The 21587-nt window shown below is 46.5% G+C and overlaps 3 long non-coding RNA genes across 86 annotated transcripts in view; 2 read left to right on the top strand and 1 right to left on the bottom strand.

The window, feature by feature from the left end:
* The window catches only part of LOC308055230, a 28207-nt gene extending 8876 nt beyond the window's left edge, over positions 1 to 19331 (top strand). The window contains exon 3 of the long non-coding RNA XR_013924488.1: positions 19005 to 19331. This is a non-coding gene — a long non-coding RNA (uncharacterized lncRNA). The remainder of the gene's footprint in view (positions 1 to 19004) is intronic.
* Positions 1 to 21587, bottom strand: part of LOC308055213 — a 528334-nt gene that overhangs the window by 101557 nt on the left and 405190 nt on the right. The gene's annotated exons all lie outside the window — the stretch shown is intronic.
* LOC308055214 overlaps positions 1 to 21587 on the top strand; it is a 277249-nt gene that overhangs the window by 105712 nt on the left and 149950 nt on the right. The window lies entirely within an intron of this gene.

The following is a 21587-nucleotide window of genomic DNA, read 5'->3' as shown; positions in this document are numbered from 1 at the left end:
GGTGTTGAGGCTCCTGCCGAGGCCAGGATGACGCCCAAGCAGCCTTGGAGCTCATTGGCCTGGCATGGCCCTGGCACAGCCCGGGAAGCACCCGGGTGGGCAGGTGTCTGCGCCCTGAAACAGCAGCACCTCTCTGGAGCGATGGGCAGCAGGGGCATGGCTGACAGGGCCTGCCAGGATGGTGCTCAGGGCAGAGGGCAACGGTGAGCTCAGCCCGGGAGTTCAAGGAGGCTAGTGGGGCCAAGATGAGGGGGAGGCAGGGGGGCAGCTCCACGCTGCCCCACTCCTGTGTCACCCACTGTGCTAGCTTGTCTTAGGGCAGTGGGGTGGGAAGCAGAGGGCGCGAGCATGGCTTCCGTGTATCACAGGGTGCTTTGCTTTGGGTATGGTGGGAGAGGGGGAAGTGCTGCTGCTCCCAGTTGCCACAGACCCCAGGGAGCCTGGGACGGATGGACAAATCCTGTCGGTGCCCCTTGCTGCCCTCCTGCTGCTGCTGCTTCCCGGCCCCCTGCACCGGGACCCCATGCTCACAGGGAGCATACGCCAGCACTGGGATCAGCATGCGGTGGGTCGCTGTGCCCCAGCTCCTGCGCCAGGCTGAAGCCAGAGCAGCCAAGCGCCTGCCTCAGCCTCCCCATCCCCGCAGCACCACTCTGCTGCCGTGAGTCTCGCCAGCCTCTTGGGATCTGCTCAGGCTCTGCTCGGCACGGCGAGGCGGGTGCTGTGTGGAGTGCCAGGGAAGGGTTAACGCCCTCTTCCTTTCCCAGAAAAGCTCTTGCGTCTGGGGTTTCTCTTCCTCTGGCTGCTGCTGACATGGCTGGGCCGGTGTCACGAGTGCTTGCCCTTCCCCGCAGCAGCGCAGGCTAGGAGGGACCTTCCCAGGCTCCGGTACAGACCCGCTGGCCGCCTCTGCCCTGCAGAATCTCATCCTCTGCTACACCTGCCCTGGGGCCTGCCGAGACCCCTGCCCGCTCGCAGCTGGGCAGTGGGAGGCAGCGCTGCTCCTGCCTGGGCTCCCTTTGCTCTGGTTCCACCCGAGGCCGGCTTGCCTCAGGGCATGTCCAACCTTGGCACCGAATTTCACCTTCCCTGCGGCCGCAGTGTTGGGAGGGTCCTGCAGCACATGCTGCTGCTTGAGGATTTGGAGGTTTTGTGTCTGGCAATGGGCTTGCGATGCAGCTTGGCCCTCCTGCAGCAAGCCCGGGCTTGCAGTGTGTCCTGGGTGCCGGGCAGGAGGGGCCGGGCACCTGCGGGGACGGCACTGGGGTGTGCATATGGTGCTTGGATGTATTGATAAGGCAAGGCCTCTGGTATTTCAAGTTTACATAACTTTTAGCCCTGTTGCCGTGAGCGGGGTTGTCTGGTTCGTACTTGCTGGTGTCAGAGACTGAAAAGATTGGGAAGTGTTGCTGTCGTGTCTGAAGGTATGGTGTCGCAAGGCAAGGTTGCTCCAACCTTGGCAGTGGGGGAACTTTGTGAAGGAGGAAACTTGTCAGAAAGCCTGAGCGGAACCAGGGAAGTGCTGAGTCCAGAGATTTGGTTCATGTGATCACCATTGCCCCAGGGGCACGTGCAGCTCCCACTGAGGAGGCAGCAGCAGCTCTGGGAGGAACCGTGCATGGTTGAGGACAGTGCTAGTCTGAAGGCATGCTTTGTCCCTGGGTGCTGGTATGGGGCAGGCAGCCATGCTGGGGACACTCTGGGTGAGTCTGGGCTGGTGGCAGTGGTGGCTTGGAGTCCATGGTCATGGTGGCACGCAGGGCCTTGGCAGAAGGGAGCGGGAACGTTTGGGGAAGGAGAGGGCAGTGGCAGTGCCTGTCCCCAGCACCACGGGGTGTGTGGGTAGGAGGCAGCCTGAGGGCCGAGCCAGAAGCTGCTGCTGCCACCTCCCTTGGGGAGAGTGCTCTGGAGGGACAGTGCTTTGGTGTTCTCATGGGTGACCTTGGAGTTGTGTGCAAGGGAGCTGGTGGGACCCACTGGCAGAGGTGTGAGGCGCAGGCAGTAGGCAAGGGCTGGCAGCGCTGCTGGAGTGAATGTGGGTAACCCTGGGGACAGGAGGGAACAGGAATGGGATGCCATGTCACTGCAGAGTGGGAGGTCATGCACTGGGGAGCACTGGGCATGTTGCAGGAGCTGTGGGACTCGGGAGCAAGGAGGGGCATGCGGTGGCCCCAGGCTTGATCCTTGGGAGGGTGTGCCTGGCTCCCGCAGCGTGACAGGGAGGTGTAGATGTCATGGCACACAGGCGAGGTTTATCAAGAGGATGTGCCAGCTATGGGCGCTGGCTTGGAAAAATGGATTGAGCGCAGAGGGGGCTGTAAGGACAGCCAGGAGCTGTTTTTTGTTTGGGACTGACCCGGTGCAACAGAGCAACCCTCCAGATCTATGTGGAACTCATGCCATGGGGCACAGCAGAGCTACCCTGCCACAGGAGGGACTGGGACAGACAACAGCACCAGTCCAGCCAGGGTAGAGTGGAGTTAAACAGGACTTGGCAGGGCCAGGGCCAGCAGGAGGATCGCTGGAGCTGGTCCAGGGGCCATGCTGGTCCTCTCTGCCCGAACTACCCAGCCGCCTCGGGCTGAATCAGCTGGAACTGGCGGTGCCCAGTTACTCCACTGCCCAGTTACCCCACTGCAGCCACTGCTTGGCGGGGCGATGCCCTGGCTCTCGCATTCCTCGCATGCCATCGGTGGCACTTAGCTGCTGCGTGGGGCCAGGGATGCTGATCGCCAGCCCTGCTCCCCCGGGCACCCAGCAGCTCCATATCCCAGCTCCTGACAGGCCCCAGGCTGCTGGCCGGGAGCAGAGACTGTGCCTGGAGCCTGGCAGGGACAATTCCCATGGCGACGCATGCTGACCTGACCATGTCTCTGCTCAGTGCCCAGTGACCTGACCCCAGAGGAGTGCCAGGAGCTGGAGAACATCCGACGCCGCAAGCAGGAGCTGCTGGCCGACATACAGGTGTGATGCTGAGGGCCACTGCCCGCACGTGCAATCCCCCTGTCCTGAACGCAGCTGTCCCCTGGGAGGGAGGGGACAATCTCCCTGCCTGTGTCACTAGGCAGGGTCCCTGCAGCCCTATCCAGGGTCCCTTGCCCCGCTGTAGGAAAGGTGAGGCAGGGAGGAGAGGCTGCCCTGGCTGGGGATGTCTGTAACAGCCATGAGATTGGGGTGCAGCACCGCAGACCTGCAGAGCCTGTGCAGGAGCAAGCCCAGGCAGGGCTGTGGGTCGGGTTTGTGCTCCCGTCCCCTTTCCTTGCCAGCCCCTGGCTCCTCGCATCCCATGGGGGCTCTCATGGACCTTTTGGGGCAGAATATAGAGCTACTGGAACTGCAGGGCAGGGTGGGCTGGGCCGGCGGGGTGAACGCCAGCGGCTGCTGCAGGGAGCCCATGACCTGCTTGCCCAGTGGTGCTGCCTCTGCAGGGCCCCAGGGCTGGGGAGAAGGTCCCAGTGGGGCATGTGGGCCTGGGCTGGCAGCTGACCTGCCCTGCAGCCATGGCTTCTCCTTGTGCCCTGTGTGCTTGTGCCATTCCCTGTGGACTGGGGCACCGGCGTCTCCGTACCAGCCCCTCCCTGGCACAGGCAGGGACTGTGTTTCAGGGCCAGGCCACTGCCCTGGCAAGTGACTGCGAGGTCAGTGCTCATCTGGGACGCTTGTCAGTCATGTCCCTGATTAAGGCAGCAAAGGCTAATTATTGCCATATGCTGGGCATGATCTAAAGGGATCAGGGGGAAATTTTGTTAAACTCTGAATCTCTTCCTTCCTGTACACTCAGAGCATGGCGAAGGTGCAGGGGGATTAGCAGCCAGGTGCAGCCAGCCCCTCTGCAAGTGCCCCCCCCCCCCCGAGCTGGCTCAGTCCCAGGGCAGCCCGCGGGTGGGAAGGGGGGCGGGAAGGAGTGGCTTTTTACCCATGACTTTTTTGTGAGACAAGTCTCACAGGTAAAAAAAGTCTCATGGTTAAAAGGCTCATGGGTGAAAAGTCTCAGAGGTAAAAATAGTCTCACGGGGAAAAATTCTCTTGGGTAAAAAAAGTCTCCCGGGTAAAAAGTCTGACGGGTAAAAGAAATCTCACAGCTACCAAGTCTCACGGGAAAAAATGCCTTACGAGTAAAAACATCTGACGGGTAAAAGAAGTCTCAAGGGTAAAAATCTCTCATGGGTAAAATATCTCAAGGGAAAAAAAAGTCTCATGGGTAAAAAGTCTCACAGGTAAAAAACGTCTCACGGGCACAAAAAGTCTCAAGGGTGAAAAGTCTGATAGGTAAAAAAAGTCTCACAGGTAAAAAAGTCTCACGGGTAAAAAAAGTCTCACACGTAAAAGAAGTCCGACAGGTAGAAAAGCCTCACAGGTAAAAAAAGTCTCATGGGTAAAAAAGTTTATCAGGTAAATAGTATCACGGGTAAAAAAACTCTCCCGGGTAGAAAAATTCTCATGGCTAAAAAGTCTCACAGGTAAAAAAAGTCTGACGGGTAAAAAGTCTCACGGGAAAAAAAGCCTGGCGAGTAAAAAAATCTGATGGATAAAAAAGGTCTTATGGGTAATAAGTCTCACGGCTAAAATGTCTCACGGGTAAAAAGTCTCACGGGTAAAAATTTTCCTGGTAAAAATGTCTGACGTGTAAAAAAATGTCTGACAGGTAAAAAAAGTCTCACAGGTAAAAAAGGTCTCACGAGTGAAAAAAGTCTCACGGGTAAAAGAAGTCTTGGGTAAAAAGTCTCACAGGTAAAAAAAGTCTCACGGGTAAAAAAACATCTGACGCGTAAAAAAACAAAGTCTCAGAGGTTAAAAGTCCCATAGGTAAAAAATGTCTCACGGGAAAAAAAGCCTGATGAGTCAAAAAAGTCTGATGGGTAAAGAAATCTCATGGGTAAAAACTCTAACGGGTAAAATAGTCTCACAGGTAAAAAATGTCTCACGGGTAAAATAAATCTCACGTTTAAAAATTCTCGCGTGTAAAAAAAGTCTCATGGTTAGAGAAGTCTTACTGGTAAAAAAACTCTCAGAGGTGGAAAAATTCTCATGGGTAAAAAGCCACACAGGAAAAAACGTCTCTCGGGTAAAAAAAGTCTCACGGTAAGAAAAGTCTCAGGGGCCACAAAAGTTCACGGGACAGTAGTATCACAAGTAAAAAAAGTCTCATGGGTAAAAAAAGTCTCAAGAGTAAAAAGTCTCATGGGGAAAAATGTCTCATGGGTAAAAAGTCTCACGGGTAAAAAAAGTCTCTAGGGGTAGATAAATTATCACGCGTAAGAAGTCTCAGGTAAAAAAAGTCTCACAGGTAAAAAAAGTCTCAGAGGTAAGTAGTGTCACGGGTAAAATGTCTGACGAGTAAAACGTCTGACGGGTAAAACAAATCTCACGGGTAAAAGGTCTCGCAAGTAAAAAAAGTCTCATGGTTAAAATTCTCATGGGTGAAAAGTCTCACAGGTAAAAATAGTCTCACGGGTAAAAAGCCTCAAGGGTAAAAATCCTCATGGGTAAAAAAAGTCTCACGGGTAAAAAGTCTGACGGGTAAAAGAAATCTCACAGCTACCAAGTCTCACGGGAAAAAATGCCTTACGAGTAAAAACATCTGATGAGTAAAAAAAGTCTCAAGGGTAAAAACTCTCATGAGTAAAATATCTCACGGGAAAAAAAAGTCTCACGGGTAAAAGAAGTCTCAGGGGAAAAAGTCTCACAGGTAAAAAAAGACTTTTTTTACGCATCAGACTTTTCACCCTTGAGACCTTTTTTACCCGTGAGACGTTTTTTACCTGTGAGACTTTTTCCCCATGACTTCTTTTACACATGAGACTTTTTTTACCTGTGAGACTTTTTACCCGCGAGACTTTTTACCCGTCAGACTTTTTTTACCTGTGAGACTTTTCTACCTATCAGACTCTTTTCACCTGTGAGACTTTTTACCCATGACCTTTTTTACCCGTGAGAATTTTTTTACCTGTGTGACTTTTTACACATGAGAATTTTTCCACCTCTGAGAGTTTTTTTACCCTTAAGACGTTTCTAGCCATGAGACTTTTTTTACCTGTGAGAACTTTTAAACAAGAGATTTAGTTTACCCATGAGACTTTTTAAGCATGAGACATTTTTCCCCATGAGACTTTTTACTCATCAGACTTTTTTTACCCATGAGACTTTTTTTACTTGTGATACTACTGTCCCGTGAACTTTTGTGACCCCTGAGACTTTTCTTACCGTGAGACTTTTTTTACCCGAGAGACTTTTTTTACCTGTGTGACTTTTTACCCATGAGAATTTTTCCACCTCTGAGAGTTTTTTTACCAGTAAGACTTCTCTAACCATGAGACTTTTTTTACACGCGAGAATTTTTAGATGTGAGATTTATTTTACTCGTGAGACATTTTTTACCTGTGAGACTTTTTTACCTGTTAGAGATTTTACCCATGAGATTTCTTTACCCATCAGACTTTTTTGACTCATCAGGCTTTTTTTTCCCGTGAGACATTTTTACCGTTACAGGTTTTTACCCATAAGGCTTTTTTTACCCATCAAACTTTTTTACCCATGAGACTTTTTTTACCTGTGAGACATTTTACCTGTGAAACTTATTACCCGTGAGACTTTTTTTACTCGTCAGACTTTTTTTCCCGTGAGACGTTTTTTCCCGTGAGAATTTTTACCCGTGAGACTTTGTACCTGTGAGACTTATTTACCCATCAGACTTCTGCCCATGAGATTTTTTTTACCCGTGAGAATATTTACACTTGAGGCTTTTTACACATCAGAATTTTGAACCATCAGACTTTTTTACCCATGAGACTTTTCTTAACCGTGAGATTTTTTTTATCATGGGAATTTCTACTTGTGAGAATTTTTACCCGTAAGACTTTTTTTACCCATGAGACTATTTACCTGTGACACTTTTTTTACCCATGAGACTTTTTTTACCGCAACCTGAGCTTTTTAACACAAAAATTTCAACAAGAACATCTTTCTAGTTTAGGTCTCAAGTTTTTTTCCTATCCTTTTCTGGAGCCATAATCAAAGATCAGGTGATGTTAATCCCGCACTCTCTCTAGTGTTAGTACCATAGGATCCCGAGGGGGTACTAATCCACAGTCCTTTTGCCACTTTAGGTTTGTCCCGTAGGACGAAGGACATGTCTGCATACGATACTTCGTCCCATTTTCCCTCTCTTCTCAGAAACAACATTAATTGCAGGAGAGTGTTATAATCTAACGTTCCTCCCTCCTGAGGCCATTTCGCATCACTCCCCAATTTATACAAAGGCTACCACTGATTACAATATTTAATCAATTTAATTCTATTTTCGGTACCACCCTGTCCTACGATATCCCTCCAATGTTTTAATATACAACCCAAGAGCGATTTTTCACAGGGCTTACTCCTTCCATTTCCTATTTCACAATTTTAATCACTTTGTTTTTCTCCGGCCACCTTGACATGCGGAATTAGACTCTATAACTCGAAAGTTGTAAAGTAGGTATGTTTATTGCGTGCAGATGCACGGGGGATGGCTCCTCCACAAGAGTGCATACCTGAAGTGAAGAACCATCTCACATTTATACAATAAAAGAAATGAATATTCAATTAATGCCTAAACATATTCGTTACCTAAACCTGCTTACTCTCGCTTCGTATGTTAATTAGCTTATCAGTCCATTGCCTGGAATGTGGTGGTCTTGCAGGTTTGTAGGTGATTCATGTTCTTGTGACCATCTGATCTTCTCCAGCAAGAAAACTTAGCACTCCCTTCCTCTAGATAACATTGAAATGTCTCTCATCCTTTTCTCATTCTTTTTTAAAATAGCCCCTTTGTTAGAGGAAGAAGGTTAGGTGTCTCCTCAAAGCTGTGTGACTATGTGACCAGACACCACACCCATGACCAGGCACCATACCCTCATTCCTTGAGCAGACATATACAATCACAATCGATGTGCATTGTCCCCATTTCACACTATTTCTCCATATCAAGACAATAAAGGAGTTAAAAGAGGAGCCAATGTGTCCCATTCAGTATTCTCTGTGTATCTGCGTGCACCGCTTCCCCTGTTTGGTTTCTGATCTAGACGGGAAGGACAGGAAGGGTGTAAGGACATTGCAACTCTCAAGAGAGAAGATAGGCTTTTGTGCTGGCTTCCCCCAGTTCTGAGCTCTTTGGGGCTTAAATCTCCCCAGAATGGGTGTGATGTTGAGTTTGTCTACTCCAGGGCAAATGGAGAGGAGGAGGGGCGCCTGGAGGGAGGACCACTGGCGCAGGGGACACCCTGAGCATCAGAAGTTGTTGGAACCACTGATGACTAGAGCTGTGAACAGGGGGGACCTCTCAGATTTATCTGCATGGGGTACCCCAGTTGCTGGGACATACAGTAAGCAGAGATTGTGCCGTGTGGTCGGAGGGTGACTTGGTTTGCAAAGGGGGAGCTCAGGCCAACCCCCTGCAAGGCAGGTAGAACTGCAGATCCTCCCTGTGCTTCGTGTTCACCTTGCCTATGACAACCTGCCGCAGAAAAGCTGAGCACAGCCCTTTGCTGACGCCCAGCAGCTTGTGCTCCCTCTGAAATTTTTTTGGTTGATTGTCATTTCATGGAGAGCTCTATTGTCCCCCAGCCAGGGATACTGCAGCAATAGCAAACCAGGACTTCTAGTTACTCCCCTGAATGCCTGCCTTCCTGCCCCCTCTGCATCTCCACAGCTCTCACAGAGGAGAGGTTGCCAGTGGTGCCTTCTTCAGGCAGGGCACATCTGCAGCTTCCATTGAATACCCTCCTTTCCTCTGAAAGCCCTGCCTCTTTCTGGCGCATGGGGTTTGCTCATTTCCATGGGCGCTTTTGCAGGTGGTGGTGACATGGGAAGGAAAGGGACATACAGTGCTGGAGGTAAAGAGCCGCTCGGCTTCTGTTTACACCGTGTTTGTACAGCTGAGGTGGATACAAATCAGGGGCGGCTTTGCTGGAGAACTTTGCCAGGGATATAACTGACTGCCTGTTTGGGAGTCCCAGAGCAGCACGTTCGGTAACAGGAGATCGCTGCGCTGCCTGCCCTTGCCGTTGCTCTTGTGCATGCGGCAGTAAATACCTCCTCTGCACAAAACCGAGTCCGGGTAGAGTCCATGGAGACAGTTTTGGTAAGAATCCCAGATGCTGCAGAAAAGCAGTCTGAGGGCTCAGCTGAGCTGTACTGCTTCAGAAGGGAGATTAGCCATAGATACGTACGTGCTTTCTTTCTCAAAGAGGGGAAAGATGGTGTGGGATAGTCCTTTGCTCAGTGGTCCTGTGGGCATGTGTACTGGAGAGGAGCCATCACAAGCCACCTCTTCCTGAGCAAGCCACCACTGTGGGAGGCACTGAGATGCTCAGCAGAGGCAGTTTAGGAGCGACAGGCGTGGCTGGTGATCTGTCCCGCTGCTTGGAGGTAATCCCCTCCATACAACCCTGAGATGCAACGTAGCCAGCTAGAAGGAATCCCAGAAGAGATGGACAAAAAGATGAACACTTGCAGGTATTGCTCCCCAGCAACATGTGAAAAAATTCATCAGCAGTACATATCCTGGCATGTATCCGTTCATATGGAAGGTGAATATTTATGGTTTTTAGTGTAAGTCAAAAGTTGTTGGACAGTCTGTTTTGCTTTGGAACAAAACCATAAAATTAAATTGCGCAAAGCAACCCGTGTTTCAAATCCGTGGACAAGGTGAAATGCCATGTGCATGAGAGCGTTTCTCATCAGCGCGGATCTTTGCTGTCTCTAAAGCAGTGCAGGCTGGGGCTGTGGGTGCTACTGGAGATATGCAGCCCGCCTGCACTGTAGGAAGGTCATTCTGGTCTGACTGTCAGATGGAGCTGTATGTTGTACAATATTGTACGTGTTGTGCCAAGCTTTCTGCAGGTAAAGAAAGAAGCAGTCATGTATTTGACAACAGCGATCATAGGTGATGCTGTGAAGAGATTCAGGGAAAATCTGTGGCACATGTGATTTTGACTGCAACCAAGCTGTAGTTCTGACTTGTCTTGGTCACTTTAATTAGTAATGTGTCATTAATTTAAAAATAACCAGTGCAGTTAAAGAGCATGGGTGTTGGTCAGAAATGCCTGGTTTCTCATGTGTAAATTCACCAAGTCAGACGCACTGATGCAAGTGCCTGGATGAATCGGTGAAACGGGGCTGGGCTAGCCAGGGTTGGCACGGGCAGCGTGTGCAACACGTAGTTGTTTAGGCAATAGCTCTAATTCAGAGTTATGATGGAGGTGCTGAATGTGCTTGGTTTTGAAAGCACACAGTCTTCGTTAGCTTCATCGGAAACTGCAGGATTCTGCTGTGCAAATCAATGAAACTGTGAGATACAATCCACTGTTCAGGAAAGTCAGAACATGTTTTTAAGGAAGTCTCTGTTGGGAGGTAAAACCTCTGCTGAAGCAATAGCAGTGATGGAGCATGTGTAAAAGAGCCTAGGGAGACCTGCAGCCTTCTGGAGCCAGGCAGAATATTTAGGTTTGCATAACGCCGTCCAGCTTTACTCCCAGCACTGCTGTGAAGTGTCGCACCTCATCTGAAACCAGCAGGCAGGGAAATAGGGAAGTGATTCTCCCTTCCAAGCCCTGAGGAGGAATGTGGCCTCTAGAAATGCTGAGGGACTTGGTACTTTATGCAGTAAGATTTGCACATGTATTTTGCCAGAGATACTGAGGCTAGAAAAACGTGGCAAGCAATCATTCTATGTTCAAGATACCCATCATTATAAATTATACATATAAGCACTTTTCAGCTGCAACGCTAGGACTCCTGGAATAAAAAGGCTTTCAACACCAGCTGTTTCCCTTTGAACTGGTGGAAATTAAGTGTCAGGTTTACCTGCTCTTCTGCTGTCAGACAAATGGCGTATGAAGTGAGTTGGGAGGAGGTATGAAGATGCACAAAAACCTAGGTGAGCTGAAGACGACCAGATGTCAAGTTTACAATCTGCATTATCTGTGCTCCTGGGAGCTTGGGAGCCCAAGCCTGTGTGCCACCTCCTCCCGGGTGGGCTTCCTAGTGAGAGGATCCTTAGCCCGAGTGGGGCGGCTGTGGTTTGTCTGTGAACCTGTGGGCAAGGGTCAGGAGGGAGAGGAGAGCCTGATGGGGAAGAGCCCATTTGTCATGTCAGAAGCAGATGGTCCCTGTGTGAGGCCACGTGACACCAGCCCCCTGGTTCCCGTGAGAGTTGCCCCCCTGAGTGCAAAGTGCCAGGGCCGGGAAGGCTGGGCTGGGGCTGTGTGGGCGTTTGTGTCAGTCCGTGAGTGACCTCTCCCTGCCCCTCGCCTTCCCAGCTCAGCCTGAAATGGGTTTTGCTCGTCTGTTGCATGCTGTAAAAACTGCTGGGTGCTCAGGGAGCAGGGAAGCAATGGCAGCTGCTCTCATGTAACCCACCCGCTGTCACCCTGGGATGTGCCATGTTATGTCAGCGTCACTCCAGTCTGTGAGCAGCAACTGATATACCGACAGAGAAGGAAGAAGAAACCCAGTGTGTAACTCTTCTGGAGAGCAGCCAATAGCACTTGTGCTCTGTTTGTCTTGTTCCATGTCAGTAATACATCTATATAACTTTTCGTAGTGATTTTTTTTTTTTTTTCTTTTCTACAAGATCACTTCTACAGGATCCGTATCGCAATGTCTGGAAGTAAAATTCAGTTTTCCAGCAACATCAGTGGGTCTTCTGCTCAGGCGTCTATTGTCAGGGCAGCAGTTTGACTGAAATACTCTGTCTAGATCCATGTCTAGAGACACATTTGTGCCGTGCAAGGAATAAAGCTGGGGTCTTCAAGATTTCAAGCCTGTGACTTTGTTGTTTGTGATTTTCTGTGCACAACACATAGGGAAACTGAAGTTGCTGGAGGAATACTGTGTGGCGCACAGTGTGTCAGAGATACAGAGGTGTATATCTATGTATGAGAGAGAGAGGTTGTGCATGTTTAAGAAATAGGAATGGCCTATTTGTGACCATATATAGCGATTTTCAGCAAATTTCCCGTATACATTAAGAAGTATAATGCCCTGGAAGAAAGGAATTCACACAGATGCATCTTAAATCTGTATTATGATAATTTTCTCTCTAGGAGTGCACAAATTTGAGGGGATGTTTTATTTTGTGTTAAGATTTTTGTCACAAGTAGGATGATTCAAGATGCACTCTAGGTGTAAATAAGTAGTATTAAGTCATGCTGGTTATAAAAATGTGTGGTTTTTCACTGCACGTGAGAACTCAGGATCTACCTTTCATATATCATCAGCTGAAAAAGAAGACATGAAGGATGCCATTGAATATTGTGGGGTGTGGGTATGTGGGTATGTAAACCCAAATATTTTGGATTACAGTCTGATTCAGTAAGTTGTACTATACACTAAGGTAAAGAAAACTTACCAGTCAGTGAATAATGCTGAAGGGATGTCCTGTAGGTGAAGGCTGTATTACAGTCTGAAGTAAAGTTGGATACAGTCGTCTTATGGTGGGGTAAAATCCTTGTCACTATGTCGGATGCTTGCTGTTACACTGATTTGTTTTCAGCTCGTTTGCTTAAATTTTGAGCGGTGTTTTTCCTCTTGTGCACTGCTGAGAAACAGTGCAGGCAAATGCAGGGGGTTTTGCCTTGCAAAACACACGTTCAAGTGAAGAGGGAGATTTGTCTATAATACGCTGATCTGATTGATTAAACATGCCAGTCTTCCTCTTTGTAAGAAAATGATCAAAGAGAATGCCTTGAAATGTGGTGATCTTTCTGATGCTGCCCCAGCCTTTGCAAAATAAGCTCTTGTTTGGTCATGTGAAGTGTTTTAAAAGGGTTTTCTCAGAGGGTATCCTAGAGGGGAATAAGGCAGGCGTCCTGCTTGTGTTGGGCGTGCGGGGCAGGGCTGCACAGAGGGGTCTGGCGTCCTCTGGAACACCCGAAGGGACAGCATAGCAAATTATTTCCAGCCCACAGCCAGGCATCACGAGAGAGGGACATGCCTAATTCTAGCAGGCAAAGCACAGGACTTAAACCTGTTGCAAGGTGGTAGTAGTTGGCCAGTAAGCTTGGGAAGGGGGAGGGTGAGACAGGTGGTGTCTGGCTGAGGTGCTCCTTCCCTCTTGTGAGCAGAGGGGTCTTTGCCGCGGGAGAACAGGGCCTGGCTGACAAGAGAGGAGCACGAGGAGCATGACGGTCTCAGCCCGCTGGGACACCAGGGCTGCAGGCCCTGTTCAGAAGGCACCACGAGCCGAGGAGGCGTGTGGGGAGGGAGCGTGTGGGCAGGACTGTGACACGGGGCAGAAGCAGTCGGAGCTGTTGAGAAAGAGCGTGGGGACAGGGGCTTGAGGCGGCTGGGTAAGGTTAAGGCATGGTGCGGTTTTCCTGCAAGCTTGGGTTCCTGATTTCTGGGATGAGGGCAGGAGCAGACAGGTTTCCCTAATAAATCCTTTCCTTTGCACCTTGAAATGGAATTTATTACTTCTGAAGCTTGGGTGAAGAAATAATCCTCCCTTAGCCAGTTCTCTGTGTGGTGAACGGTAAAAAGCTTGTCATGTTCATTCCCCTTGGGTTAGCTTAGACGGCTGGGGACTGTAAAATGCCAGACAGTAGAGTGCAATGGAGGGAGGAGGGTGGGTGAGAAAAGTGTTGGCAGTTTTAATGAAAAATGGTATTAAAGCAAAAAAACGTGAAAAATAAACATACTCTGTGACAAATGCCGGCAGTTACAGAAAGCAAGCAGGCTAAAAGGTAAAAGCAACCCTAATGCCTAGGCAAATCTAACCCAAGAAACTGTTGTTTCCAAGTCCTTCTCTTGTTAAGAAGATGGTGTGCAGTGAACCTTTCATTTACTATCCTTGATTTTTATTATAAAAATGGCTTTCAGAATGCCTTATTTCTATTACAGGATGAGTTTGCAACATAAATTGCATAGATTAACTGTAATGTTTTTTCTTGATAATCTTTCTGTCTGTACCTGTTTACTTCAGGATAAATATATTTTAGAAACTACCAACTTGATAGAAAAAACAGCACATGAAAATCACACTGATAAGGCAGAAATTTTACATCAGAAAATGAGGAATTGCACAGTGCTGACAAGCAGTTCTAAGTCCAAAACCTTGGAAAGAAAGAGATGCAAGAATGTGGGTTGAAAATGAGAAGAGGGAATTGAAAACAAGTTTTAAAAGTGTTACAGCAGAACTAAAGCAGCTGCTTGGTGAAATTAATGAAACTGGGAAAACTACTTCCTTTGTGGAAGAAATGTCAGAAGATGGCTTCAGTGCTGAGCTAAAGAGTTCTCATGTTGTTTCGTCTCATGCAACAGAATCAAGTAACAGCTTAGAAAGTAAAGGTGAATTTGGAGACATTAAACTTATGCTAGGTGGGAAAGTACCCAAAATGGAAACTGTAATCCGAGTCTTGGTGTCCTTTCTGATCAAGATAAGTGAAATGCAAACAGGGAAGATACCTGGAGTACAGATGAAGGAGATTGCACAAATAATATCAATGATACAAAGATGCCTCTAGCAAATACAGAGAGAAAAAAAAAAGCCTCCTATGGAAATGGAAGAGAATGAAACTGGAAGTAGTAGAAATGCAGTGGGGGGTTGTGAATACTTCCTGAGATACAGCTTAAAACCCAAGTCTTTTGGATGACGTTTCTAGTATTATTCTTAAAATAAGACCAGTTTCTACACGTGATGAAAATGCACTTTTTGTAACAGAGAGGGAACTTGGAAAAGACTCTGGATTTAGTGATGATTTTCCCAGGGACTGCTTTATTGACAACAAAATAGGAAAAACAGAAATGGAAAGTCTTTTTGCGAATGCTCAGCAATCATGTGCCATGCTGAAAAGGAATCTTGATGAAGAACTAAAACAAGATATGGGAAGATTTAAGGGTAAGGTAGGAATGCTGCAAATAGTATTCCTGGGTTTGGAGAAAGAGAAGGTACAGCTGCCAAAAGAGGTAGTTCACCTGCTGCTCTTTATTATTTAATCTCGCTCCGGATCAATGGTCCTATTCACTTTAGCTATTTGTCATGAAGGGAAGATGCTTCCTACAAATTAGGTTTTCTTCTAATGGAAATAGGTGACTTGTGAATAAAGAGGGCAGTGGAGAGTTGTCTTTTTCCCCATTTTTGGAAAATTGAATGCATTATTGTTCCAGTTTAACAGCAGGTGGCACTCGGTTCCAGTGCAAATAGTTATCACTTTATTGCCATAAAAAGAAATCCATATAAATATGTCGGTTCTGATTCTGAATCAAAGAATGAAAATAGCTTCTGAACAGGGTCTTGACTAATAATTCATGTGCTGTGATATCTGCGTGGTGTGTCTTCATTGTCTTTCGTGAAAATTCCTCTTTCTTGTGAAACCAGTTGTGTTTGTGGGTTTGGGATCTTTTTTTTCTTTCCTCCCCTTGTTCAGGGAGCAGTAGCCCAGCACAGTTCCACTTGATTTTTTTCTGGTGGTGTTACAACTAACACTGCAGTCCTTCTAACTGTCCATCTGTAATGCTTTCACTTTTTTGTTGTTCATGTTTTAAGATACACTATTGTTTTCTTTCTAAGGGCTGTATTTTTGTTATGTCTTTCATGATGAGTGAATTTGAAGAACTCTCAATGACAAATAATACAATTTGTAGTGTAATTTTGTGAAAATGCTTCTCTGTGGATTAAAAAAAGATATCATTTTATATTATTTAAGGGGTGAACCCTGAATTAATCCATCTTGGATGTGGTGTTTCTGTCTTCTAGAAATACTAAGAAATACATGAAGCTTAACTTTGTTTTTATAGGTTGAGAAGAAAAAAGCAAACAAAGATGTTCAAGAGCACAGGCGTTGGCAAAACAGGAATGTCTGGATAAATTAAATACACCACCAGGCAACATCACTAATTGGCAAATGAAGCAAAAGATTACTCTAAGGAAGAATGTGTGTTTGAAAATGGAGAATAAAAACACGATAGAAGAAAAAGACAAAAAGAGTTTTTCATCTGGGGAGCACTCAAAATTGATTAAAATGCCAACGAAAGGGTAAGCTAAGGAAATAATCTCTAATTCTTATTTGTAGTGCTATGTAAGTGTCTTAGGTTTTCTAATACTGTAGTAGTTGAAGTAGTTTCCCCAGTGGTGAAAGCCATAGTGAGTAGTCCACTGCTTCTCAAAAAGTGAAGAAAATTTCTTTTTAGAAAACACGAAGCTGACGATGGAGGTTCAATTTTATTGCCTGCTCTTAAAAAAGAAAAGGGAAAAAAAAAAGAAAACAAAACCCACCCAAATTCCTGTGATTTACATGTCAATACTGAGGCAAAATGCATCTTCCAAACCAGAAAGATGCATAAGGAATGTTGAAAATAAAACTTACTGATAAAAATTGCCCTGAGAGCTGGAAGCAAGTTTGGATTTTTGTTGTATTTTGGGTTTTTTGGCAAATCTGATGCATATGAAGATTCTTGTTCTTTTGTGTGACCACACTAACTGATGTGCTTTGTGTTGACAAACACTTCTTTTTTGTTTAGAGTGCTTTGAACATGCTGGCCAAGTCAACAATAAGGTCACGTGCACAAATTCTGATTAATTACATGAGTGTGTGCACAGGCATAGAAGTATTACATGTGTTTAAAAAGGACGAGGAGAGACTTACAGAAAAGCAAAATTACTCTTTCACTGCAGGTATCTCAGGATTTTTTGCCCTGCTCCCCGCTCCAACTTTTCTCTCGCAGCTGTGTACCCTCCTGACTTCTTGCCCACCCTGAACTTACTTGTGTGGGTTGTGGCAAAGTGAGAAAGAGAAGTTGTTGACGCTGTTCAGCCTTAGCTAAAAATCTGGTGTGTTATCAACACTGTTTTGGGCAGAAATCTAACACACAGCGCTGTGTGGGCTGCTGTGAAGAAAATAAACTGCATCCCAGCCAGACGCAGGACACCAGAGAATCCAAAATTACAGTTCTTTGACCTGTAGGAGAAGGATTCTCAGTATTGAAGAGAGCTAAACCCCTGGTATTAAACAGGGAATGCACGTAAGCGTATAGCTACATGTCTGTAGCTGTAAGATTTCTGTCACTTTGTGTGAAGCTGAGAGAATAGTTATTTCAACTATTTGCTTAATATCTTGTGGAAAAAATAGCCTTCCAATAGACATAATGGTAGACAATAACTTTTTCAGTCTCCAACTACATCTAACAAAGTTGTTATACTACATTTTAGTTTAATTCATTTCTGCAATGAAGTTTTCAAAGCAACTGTAGTGTTATTCATAATCAATGTAAGCATTTCAGTACTGAAATATATTTCTGTTTTCTAGACCTGCAGCAACAACCAGGAGTGAAAAGAACAAGGTACTGTAAAACTGGTTTCTTGATAAACGGTTTCTATCAGCTTTTAATCACTTAGATGGGAACTGTGTTTACATCGTTGTGATAAATAACTTAGTCCCAAAATAGGTTTACAATCAAAGTTTGCAATTTATTAAGCAAATAGAGGCAAGCAAACAGCGCTGGGTGCACTGGGAGTCTCCGCTCCACCAAGACGCGTGCTGTACAAAGTTTATTTTTGGTTTATACTTCCTAAACCAATACATATTCATAGCTATTTCTAAGAAAGGGTCGGTTTATGTAAATGGATCCTTGGAATAGGCGTGTACTTCGTGGCGCATGCTCTTTCTATCTCCGAGGGTCTTCTTAAGCCCTGTCTGGTGGTCGGTGGATGAAGTCAGCAGTCTTCCTCGGCTCACCCTTAGGATGACCCTAGATTTTACGCATGCGCCCTGTAAACTTCTCTTACTTAACACTATGCTGTTAGCACCTCAGCCTGCGTATCAGGGTGTGTAACCAGATGTCCTTTTTAAGATACAGAAATTAGGTATGTAGCCAGATGTTCTTTGCAAGATACAGGAACTATATACATTGATCACTCTGTTTTTCTTAAGCGTGTGGTTATACAAGGTAAGACAGAAGGTTACATTTCATCATGTGGTCCTAGCATTGTTCTATATTGACACGAATCAAATGAACACATTTCACACAGGGAAAGCGGCTGTGAAGAGGGAGAGCAATTTAGTGGGGCAGAAGGTTTTAGCCCAGCCACAGGGTGGGAGTGGGCCAAACCAGGGGAAGTGGTACAGGCTCCCCTGCGCGAGACTGTGGGAAATGAAGGACTCATTACAGTGACGGTCCGGTTTTCAATAACAGAGTTGAAGAATTGCAAAGCAACCGCAGGAAATTACTGAGACAACCCTGAGAAGGTGGCTGGTGTTTTTGAAATAATGATGGTTAAAACACAGGATCCAGAGTGTAAGGAAATGGAGGCAGTACTGCAGATTTTGTTTGATAGTAGTGAGAAGGAGATGATTTGTCAAGCAGCTAGAATACATGTGGAAGCTGAGGTTAAAACAGGAACTGTGGAGCATCATTTCCCCTGTTGGTCCGAACTGGGACCTGCAAATTAACGGACCCAGGCAGCTTTGGACTCGGTATCAGAAAGGGATTATATTTGGCATTCAGAATGCTGTGGCTAAGGCAATAACCATGTCTGAATGGTACAAGGCTAGGCACGATAGCCAAGAGCCCCCTACAGATCTGCAGAACAGAATGAAGGAGGTAGCCTGCAACTCTACAAGTATTGACCCTGAATCTTAAGAGGGATGAGATCAATTGGCCCCTCTATTGGTGGGCCAATCCTGGGATGGTATTAGAAGAAGATTACAAAAGTTAAAAGGAGGTGATTGCTCAAGATAGGGGAAAGCTGTTGGATGTTGCTTGGATTGCATATCATCATAGAGAGTCAAAAGGGAAGAGTAAATTGTTGCTTGTTGGCGGTATCAGAGCAAAATAGTAGGGTGAGGGCAAGGGCCTGAGGATGGGGCAGAGCCCCGAGAGGGGGACTGCGGCCCAGCCCTCGGTTGGGTGATAATGAGTGTGCACAGTGCAAAAGGGATGGGCATTCAGAAGAAGACCATCTGCTTAAGGATTGGAGCCCCTCTGCCCCTTTGCTCCCAGTAAGCGAGGAATGAGGGGGAGCGGAGGAGTCTCTCCCCAGAGGAGCCTCTGGTTAAAGCAGAGCTGGGAAGTGAAGAAGTTGAGCTTTGGGTAGATCCTGGGGCTACTTCCTCTGTTCAGAAGACTTTAGAGGGGAACTAAGCAATAAGAATATAAGCATTGCTGGTATGGCAGGGACCCATGAAACTTGGCCATTTTTGAAACCCTTAGCCATGAAGCTGGGAAAACAGTGGGTTACTCATCAGTTTTTATATTAGCCAAATTCTCCAAAAGCATTGTTTGGGGAGAGATCTACTCCAAAAAATTGGAAGCAGAAATCTGATTTTAAAACGAGGAAATAGAAATCTTAATTCCAGAAACTGTGTCGAGGCAGCAGCTTTGTTATTACAGGCTATGCTGCCTTGAAAAGAGAAAGATACGCCCGGAGGTCAGAGATGCTGTGATTCCTATTGTACGTGCCGGAGAGGTTCCTGGAAAATCCCACAGGTCAAAACCTGTAAGGATTGACTTAAAGCCTGGATCATCCCCGCTGAGAATGAGAAGCTAGGAATGGGTAGGTAGCGATAATTCAGAAATTCTTGAAGCACAACCTGTTGGTGGGCTGTGCGTCAAAATCCAACACCCCTGTTTTGCCAGTGAAAAAGGTCAAGGGTCAAGATTGCCGTTTGGTGCAGGATTTAAGAGCAATAAATCACATACCTCAAGATATTTATCCTGTAGTAGCACATCCATACAGATATGAAACCACCCTTACAGGGGAACAGGGATGGTGTACAGGTTTTGATGTGAAGGATGCCTTTTTCTGTGTTCCCCTGGGCACTGACAGTCAGAAGCCTTTTGCTTTTGAATGCGCAAAACCAGAAACGGGAAGGAAAATGCAATACACTTAGGCGGTTATACTACAAGGCTTTCAAAATATCCCGACAATCTTTGGGAATCAGTTGGCAAAGCAGTTCGACATTTGGAGAACAGAAAATGATCAGGGAAGAGTTCTGGTCGCAGCAGGGACTTGGGAGCTGTGTCTTTCCCTGATGATAAGCCTTCTAAATATCTTGGGAATTAGTGGATATGGAATTATCGAGGAGTCACATCCACATTTGGGGTTTGAAGTGCTGGAAGGCCAGAGACAGTTGGGATCTCAACAGAAGGAGACTATTTGCTGCCTTGTGGAGCCTCAAACTCTCAAGGAATGACGAGGATTTCTCGGGGTGGTCGGATGGCGTTGGCTTTGGGGAGGCAATTGTGTTTTATTTGTGAAAGCTCAGTACGAGCTACTGAAAACCTCCTGCCATGGGTCTATTGGCGGGACAGAGGAGGGTAAAGCCACTTTCAAGTATCTGAAAAAAGTGAGCTCTGGTGGAGGCCCCCGTGTGGGGATTACCTGATGTGACAAAGACCTGTGCACTTTTTAAGCGTGAGGGAAAAGGCATTGCCTTTGGAGTTCTGGCACATTGTTTAGGGCCTCAGGGGCGGGCTGTAGCTTGCTCCTGCAAAGAGCTGGATGAGGTGAGCTCAGGATGGCCTGGATGCCTTAAAGCAGGAGAAGCACCTGTGCTACTGATGCAGGAGGCCCCTAAATTCACCATGGGGCAGAAGGTGACCGTCCATGTACCCCCCACAGTCGTCACGGCACTAGAAGATAAAGGAGGACATTGGTTGGCCCCTAGCATAATGTTAAACTAACAAGTGTCATGTGGGGAGGCGGTCCTCCCATTTTGGGATGGGGAGGGTGCGACGAGCGAGGGGAAGCAAGCGGCCGACTCAGTGTGAGTGATAGAGCAAGCTTCAATTTATTACGGCGCGATTATGTCTTATATACAGTTCCAGTTAATTTATGCCTACAATTCATCTGCTAATTGGCTAAGCTCTAAAGGATTACATTTTTATACGTCCTCCTATTTGCGGTTACAGCGGATAGCTACAGCGGGTTCGGGTTACACCTTGTTCTTCATGCTTACTCCCTTAAAGTTGTTTTTCTGTTTTTGTACAAGGTCAGCACAATCTTATCTCTCTTCTCTCTTTCGTAATCCTGGTAACTTTCCACTGCAGCTGGGCTTCTTAGTGTTTTTTTTTCTCTCTGCAGCCTAGTTTGGTTCACTCAGACCTGAGCCAGACTTATGTCAAAAAGTCGTATCACACAGTCCTTCCATAGTACCGTGGCCGTTCTCTTTCATCCATTCTGCAACAATTCCCCCTTTTTCTTTTTGGACAAGGAAAACTGGTCCAGTTACACGTTCAAACAATTTTCGAATACAGGAGAGAGCACAACTTAAACATATAAATCCGATGACAACAATTATCACTATAAGTAATACACTTTGTAAAAGTCCCTTTAACCAGCCTCCTATTCCAAACCAATTTGCTAAACTTTCTAGGCCAAAGAATCCAACATCTTGTTGAATCTTTTGAGAATGTTCCATCAACTGTTTAATTTCTTTGTGTATGGAGCTGGAATTGTCTTCAAGGTCCATACAACACATGCCTTCAAAATCTTCACAGCCATGTCCATGTGCTAATAATAGAAAGTCAATGGCCATGCGATTTTGTAAAACAGCATGTTGAACAGTGGTTAGGCTATCAGCTAGGTCTGATAGTACCCAGCTGGTGAGGTT

This window comes from Falco punctatus, assembly GCF_963210335.1.
Source record: "Falco punctatus genome assembly, chromosome: 18".
NCBI lineage: Eukaryota > Metazoa > Chordata > Aves > Falconiformes > Falconidae > Falco > Falco punctatus.
Note: the sequence above shows the minus strand (reverse complement) of the source record. Positions and strands in the feature narration are given on the sequence as shown.